The sequence below is a fragment of the Phascolarctos cinereus genome, unplaced genomic scaffold, assembly GCF_003287225.1.
Source record: "Phascolarctos cinereus isolate Bilbo 61053 unplaced genomic scaffold, phaCin_HiC Scaffold_9;HRSCAF=440, whole genome shotgun sequence".
Classification (NCBI taxonomy): domain Eukaryota; kingdom Metazoa; phylum Chordata; class Mammalia; order Diprotodontia; family Phascolarctidae; genus Phascolarctos; species Phascolarctos cinereus.
Genome location: NW_027556402.1, coordinates 197144884 through 197152101, shown reverse-complemented (window position 1 = coordinate 197152101; position 7218 = coordinate 197144884). Strand labels below are relative to the sequence as shown.

Here is a 7218-nt window from a genome sequence, read left to right as displayed (position 1 = left end):
AAAGGAATATTTATTTCAAAAACATAGTAAGAACAAATAGACAAACATTCCCCCCCCCAATACATGGGGGCATAAACTGTTCCCTCTTGTAGGGAAGTGGGGGGGATTAGGTTCAAGCTTTGTCCCACCAAGTGCCAAGTCCACTGTGACCCCTCCCTGCCTTGGGCTTGAATGCTAGGCATCCTGGCTTCTCAGGTCTTCCTTGCTAGGCAGGATGCAACAGATGGCCTGGAATCTTGTCCCCAAGGTCACCAGGGCTCAAATCTGGGTCCAGTGGGAATTGTATCCCCTACACCTATAACCAAAAAGGACAATGAAAACAGACCATATCAAAACCCTGAGCCAATTTCATGGGGCTTTAGGACCAAAAAGAAAGGGGAGAAGGAAGAATAAGGTCACCCCGTTCAGTTCACAGTACCTACACTGGAGGTGGACAAGACCTCCCAGTCCTTTTAAAGACGCTGCCTGTTCTAGCTACCCAGCCAATTGAAAGAGGTAATTTCCCACCCAGCTGTGAGGGGAGCAAGGAACATCTTCTAGAAGCTGATTCTTGGCCTCTCCCACATGGGTGGTAGGAGGAGAAGATAAAATAGTCACATATAAATAAGTACAATAATATATACAGAATAAATACAAAGAAGTGAGGGATGGAGGGCACTATCACCTGGGGAGATCAGGAAAGGCTGTATGTAGAAGATGGTTCTTGATTTGAGTTCAATACCTGGGTCACATTCTTCCTCTTCAACCCAACCTCTTCCCTTTTTGATTTGCCCCAAGTCACATCCCTAATAAGTGGCTGATTTGGGTGATAGAACTCAGGTTTCCTGACTCCCCGTATAGGTAAGTAGTGGAGTCAGCATTCAAACCAGGACTCCAAAGTCCAACTATAGTAGTGGCCTTGCCACTATGCTATGGATGAGACAGAAGAGGGCAGGATAGAACAGGGAAAAGTGAATAGTCCAGATTAGCAGCAAATTGGAGGCCTAGACAGAGATGATAGTAGTAGTAATAATGGTCGTAGTGGTGGTGATAGTAGCAGTAGTAGAATTATTATTAGTATTAGTAGTAATAGTGGTAGTGGTGGTGGTGGTGGTGGTGGTGTAGTAGTAGTAGTAGTAGTAATAGTAGTAGTAGATGACATAATACAGCTTTCAGGAAGAAAAGGGAGTGAAAAGTAGAGGGAAGCTCAGACTAGGTCCAGGAAAATATCTTTGGTTATATTGGGGTAGCAGGTTCTAACTGGCAGAACAAACTAGAGTCAGGATAAATCCAGGTTTTATTGGCCAGGGCAAGGTAGTGGGTTGAAGTCAGACTGTTTAGAACCAGAGGGTACACAAAAGAAATTGAGGAGCTACGGTCTGTTCTAGGGCCCCTTTCAGATCTGACAGTCTATTTTCTGTAACCCAATATTCCTTCTATCTCTGACATTGTATGTCTTATATTCTAAGGCTCTTTCCAGCTTTGATATTCTCAGTTTTATCCTTTATCTTCTTTCTAAAAAAAAACACATCTGTTTATTTATTCATTAGCATTCTTTTCTTTTTAAATTTTGAGTTTTAAATTCTCTCCCTTCCTCCTATCCCCTACCACACTCACTGAGAAGGAAACAATATATCAATTATACATGTGAAATCATGCAAAACATATTTCCATATTTATGCTTTTTCTTCTAAGGGCTACTCTACTCCACCATTTTTTAGAGTCTAACATTTCAGCTCTCCTATTGTGGGATTCTGGAACTCTTCCATAAAGCCCCGGACCCAGACTCCTTTAGCAAAGTGATATTCCCCTCTTCTGAACTAGAGAAGACTAAAGAAAAGATTTAGAAGGGACATAATAACTGCCTTCCAATCCTGAAGGATTGTCATATGGAAGAAGGATTGGGTCTATTCAGCTTGGCCCCGCTGGGCAGAACAAAGAACAAATGGGTAGAAGTTGCCAAGAGGCAGATTTTAATCTATATAAAGAAGAGCCACCTAATCATTAGAGCTAGTCAGTTATGGTTTGGACTTCGGGGAAAGATCTCATGTCAAGCAGAGATTAAATGACCACCAGTTTTAGAATGTTGTAGGGGAAATTCTTGCTTCAGTGTGGATTAGTCTAGATATGCTATGAAATAGGATCAGCTTTTCCATTCTGATGTTTTATGATTCTACAAAGGATTGTTAAGGATCATTAGTATCTGTAAAACTTTTTGCTCTTCAGTTGTGTCCAACTCTTTGTGATCCCGTTTGATTTTTGGTTTGGTTTGGTTTTTTAGCAAAGATATTGAAATGGTTTGCCATTTCCTTCTCCAGCTCAAAATTTTACAGATGAGGAAACGGAGACAAACAGGATTATGTGACTTGCCCAGGGTTACACAGCTAGTAAGTGTCTGAGGCCAAATTTGAACTCAGGAAGAGAAATCTTGACTCTCTAGGCCCTGTGCTCTATCCACTGGGCCACCTAGCTGCTCCCGTCTGTAAACCTGCCCCTCTACTTTTTAAGCAAAAAAACCCATTTATCTAAGTCAATAGGAAAAAAAAATTTTATATATATATATATATATATACACACACACACACATATACATACATATACACATACATACACACACACACACACACACACACACACACACACACACACACACACACACACACACATATATATCAGAGAAAGTATACTTAGGAGAATTTATACCTGATAAAATAGAGGAGCTCTCTCAGTTGGAGTGAAGTAAGAATTCAACCAAGAGAGTCCCAGACCTCACCCAAGGGGAAATTCCCCAAAGTCTCCTTTTAAGGAAGGAGAGTTCCCTAATTCCTCCAGGCCCTGTAGGACCTAGGTGGAAGTTGATGCTCATGGGGCTTTTTTGCTTTTGTCTTTTAGGAAGAAGATGGAATGTCGACTATGTGCAGTCACATGTTTGGTGCTTACTCAACACATTGTATTAGGGATGGTTTATTCTTTAGGAAAAGAAAAAAGTGCTAATTATAGAAGCCTCTCAGAAATAGAAGGAATTAGAAATGAAGTCTGATGAGACAAATCGAAACTTCTTTGTTATTTTTTTTCTTTCGGGTGGATTTACTAAAATGAAGATGTAGAAGGCAGAATCCATTGCAACAGTTCTGTGAATTTAGTTAAAAATCCAATCTAGTCTGACTTATCTACAATTCTTACTCTGATTCGTGCACTTTCTTGGTCAATGCAAGGAAAATACAGGGTTTTTGAAAGTATAAAGATTTTGACATGTGTCCTAGCACCTAAAGAGAGATAGTAGGTTGAATGAGTTTTTCTGGAGTGACTTGCTCTAAGCCATTGTTAGTAAGGAGCAGCTAGATGGTGAAGTAGCTAGAGTGTCAGGCCTGGAGTCAGGAGGACCTGAGTTTACATCCAACCTCAGACACTTACTATGTGAACCTGGGCAAGTCACTTAACCTTGTTTGACTCAGTTTCCTCATTTGTAAAACAAGCTGGAAAAGGCAGTATTTTTGCCAAGAAAACCCCAAATGGGGTCACATAAAGTCACATACAACTAACAAACAACGGAACAACAATAGTTCAGTAGATGAGGACTATAGTGAGAATTCATCATCAGCCTTAAAGCACTGTAACAATGGCAACTGTTATCCAATCCAGGTCCTTGTTACCTAAATATGAGTTATAACAAATTTTAGGGTCCCTTCCTACACTAAGTCAATACCAGTGTTTCCCAACCTTTTTTGAGTATGAACTCTGCTGAACTACCTTTCACATTAGAAATACCCTCCTACTGCTGTAGGTTCTCCCTCTGATTGTCTGGTTCCTCCCAGAACCTCCATTTTAAGGAGGAGGTCCAGGCCAACCTAATCTTCATTCCTCTCCAGGATGCCCTAGGCATGACTCATCTTCACATGACTTTCTCTACCCAACCCTGGGTTGCTACTACCTCTCCTTCTCCCTCCTAGCTTTTCAGCTTCCTTGTATTAGTCTCCTCACCATATTAGAATGCAAGCTCTTTGAAGGCTAGGAGTGTCTACTTTTATGTTTTTATTTGTATTCCTAGGCTTAGTGGTCAGACATATAGAAAGCCCTTAATTAATGCTTATTGACCAATTGTTCCAGCCCACTGACTGATCCCTAAACCCAGTATCTCCTAGACTTCCTACCAGTAGCCAGGAATATATAATGAAAGTGGGGACATAAGGCAGAGGACTCACATGAAAAGACAGCCGGGGACTTACATACTCTACATTCTGGGCAAATTCTAGACAGACTCACAAGAGAAAAAAAGGAATCTTTGAACATAGGTCCGAGCAGGAAGGAGTCTCAGAGGCCTAGCCCCTCATTTTACAGAGGACATATTGGAGGCACAGAAAGGAGATGCCCCAAGTCAGTGGAGCAGTAAGTGATAGAGCCAGCGGTTGGACCCAGATCACAGGATTGCAGATCTTAGGATCATAGATTTACAGCTGGAAGGCTGTCTAGCCCAACCTTCTCATTTTATAGGTAAGGAAAACTAAGAGTCTAAGTGATTTACCCAGGGTCATGCAGGCTGTAAATCATAGAGACAGGATCATTTCATTTTCAGTCTAAAGAGCCTTCCACTAAAGGTACTCGGCCTTCCTCTATGTTGTGTGAACTTCAGCAAGACCTTTCACCTGTGGTATCTTCATTGCTTCATCTGCCAAACAGCCCTCCCTTGTGTGGGGGACGAATGAGAACTGGAGTGAGTCAGTCCAGAGGGAGGTAATCAGGATGGTGATGGGATTGGGAGCCATGCCACAAGATTATCAGTTGAAGGAAATGATATTTTTATCCTGGGGAAGAGAAGACTTATGGGATGAAGGAAGAAAATCACTTTCTTGTAGGATTTGAAGCACTGCCTTGTGGAGAACAGATTAGGCTTTCTTTTTAAAAATTTTATTCTGAATTTAACTAATGCCAAATTTTTAAAAAATCCATTGTACGTAATGGAACAGAAAAAAGAGGAATATTATGTACAGCTTACTTCAGATATATAATAAATTCAACATACAACTTTCAAAGTTATCTTGCTTGTCTGTGATTCTTTCTGGCCTTCCTTCTGTTCTCTCCCATGCATTTAAAAAAAAATTTCAATAACTCTTTTTCCCCTACCTTATTTTTTCTCTACCTTCCCTACCTTATCCCAACCTCATTCTATCCCACTCATATTGAAAAAGGCAAAGCAAAGCAAAACCCTTGTAACAAATGTGCATAGTTAAGCAAAACTAATTCTCACATTGGCCATTTCTGAAAACATCTGTCTTATTCTGCATCTTGAGTCTATCACACTTCTGCCAGGAAGTAGGTAGTGTGCTTTATCATCAGCTCTCTGGAAACATGGCTGGTTATTGAATTGTTCAGAATTCTTAAGTCTTTCGGAGTTGTTTTTCTTTATAATTTTGTGATCCTAGAAATGGTCTTCCTGGTTATGGCCACTTTACACTGCATCAGTTGATACAAGTCTTCCCAAGTTTCTCTGTAACCACAAGGGATTATTAAATCTTCGCTTGATCCCAGAAGACAGAGCTGAGAGCAAAGAGCGGAAACTGCAGAGAGGCAGATTTGGGATTCCTAACAGAACTGTCCCAAAGTGGAATGCATTGCCTTTGGAGGAAGTGAATTCCCATCGCGGGAGGTTTCCAGGTAGAGACTGCGTGACCATATGTTGGGGATGGTGTAGAACAGGTATTCTTGTTACCTACTATTTCTGACATTCTGTCTTTTCCTACTACGTCGGGCTTCCTCTCCTCCCAGCTGTCTGTGACTACAAAAGTGACTATTACTTGTTTACAGTTTCTTAGGATCATAGATTGAAAACTAGAAAGGACATTAGAGTTGATCCCGTCCAGCCCCCTTGTTGTATCGAAGTAAACAAGACCAATGAAGAGATTAATAACTTGCCCAAAGTCGCAGAAATGCGAAGTGGGACAGAGACAGGATCCAAGTCTTCAGCATCTTGATCCAAACCCTTTTCCTTTCTACCAAGCTGCCTCGGGATAACTTCTTTGGTCTAAAAACAAGGCAGTATTAACTTTTATCAACCTATTTTCCTGGGCGGTTTCGGGGAACTAAAAGAGCTAACGGATATGGGAGTGCTTGAGAAAGTCTAATGATTATGCAAATTTAAGTTATTTCTCCCTCACGATTTGCCTGAAGTGGTGGGGGCAGGGGGTAAGAGAAAGCAGTTGTTATTTCGTATTCGCTCGGGGGTGGAGGGAAAAGGGAAGAGAGGGCGCCTTTAAGGGAGGAGGCGGGGGAGTGGGAGTGGGAGCGGGCGTGGGAGGAGCCAGGGGCTGGGCAGGTGGAGGCAGGCGGGGGCACGCGGCCTGTGGGGCTGGCTGGGAGGCGGAGGCGCCGGAGCCTCAGCCCGTGCGAGCCGGAGGCCGGAGTCGGAGTCGGAGCCGGAGCCGGAGCCGGAGGCGGAGCCGGGGCCGGAGCTGGGCTGGAGGCTGCTCCGGTCCTTACGGAGTCTGCATCTCGGGGCGCTTAGGTGCGCCGGCTGCCTCGTGCGCCGCCAGGTGCGCCCCAGGCTGAGGACGCGCGCGGGCTGAACCGCGCCCCCCGGAGCTGCCGCGGAGATGAGGAGGAGGTGCGCTCGGCCCCTGCGCCCCCAGCCTCGGCCCTGGTAAGGCACGCCCCCGCTTGGCATGTGGCCCGCTGGGCTTGGGCGGGGGGGGGGGGGGAACGCCAGCTCTTTGGCTGAGGCGGGCGCTGGAAGCTTGTGCGTGAGTGTCCCGGGCCTGGCCAGTGACGCGTGCTGGACGCCTGGGGCCTCGGAAGGGCTGGGAGTCACTCTTTGCGCCTTCCTTTCTCGAATCCAGGTGTTGCAATCGGAAGCGGGGGTGGTGACGGAAAGAGCCCCCGGCCTGGGAGCGCCAGCTCTGCCACAGATTTTCGTGCCGAAAGGAACAGTAGAGATCGTTTAGTCCAACCCATTCGTTTTACAGCTGGGGAAACTGAGGTCCCGAGAGGGAACACAAATTGCCTAATTCCTCGCTAGTCACAGAACCAAAGCTCTGGTAAGGATCCAGGTTCTTTGACACCACTGCTCTTTCCGCCATACAACACTGTTTCTCTATATTATGTGGTCTTGGGCAAGTCATTTCTACTCTATGAGTCTCACTTTCCTTATCTGTTACGTAGGAATAATGATACCTAGATTTCCTCTCACAGGGTTGTGGTGAAGAAGATGCTTTAGCTCCAAAGTGCTGTAAGTTCATCTTTCCGTTG

At 44.3% G+C, this 7218-nt stretch overlaps 1 protein-coding gene across 2 annotated transcripts in view; it reads left to right on the top strand.

Moving 5' to 3' along the window:
* The first annotated feature begins 6339 nt into the window (after window positions 1-6339).
* The window catches only part of SH3BP2 (SH3 domain binding protein 2), a 109148-nt gene continuing 108269 nt past the window's right edge, over window positions 6340-7218 (top strand). The window contains exons 1-2 of one of the 2 annotated variants that reach the window (XM_020992188.2): window positions 6340-6613; window positions 6810-7007. The gene's annotated coding sequence lies outside the window, so the exon portion shown is untranslated. The remainder of the gene's footprint in view (window positions 6614-6809; window positions 7008-7218) is intronic. The other variant, XM_020992189.2, reaches the window with a different exon arrangement.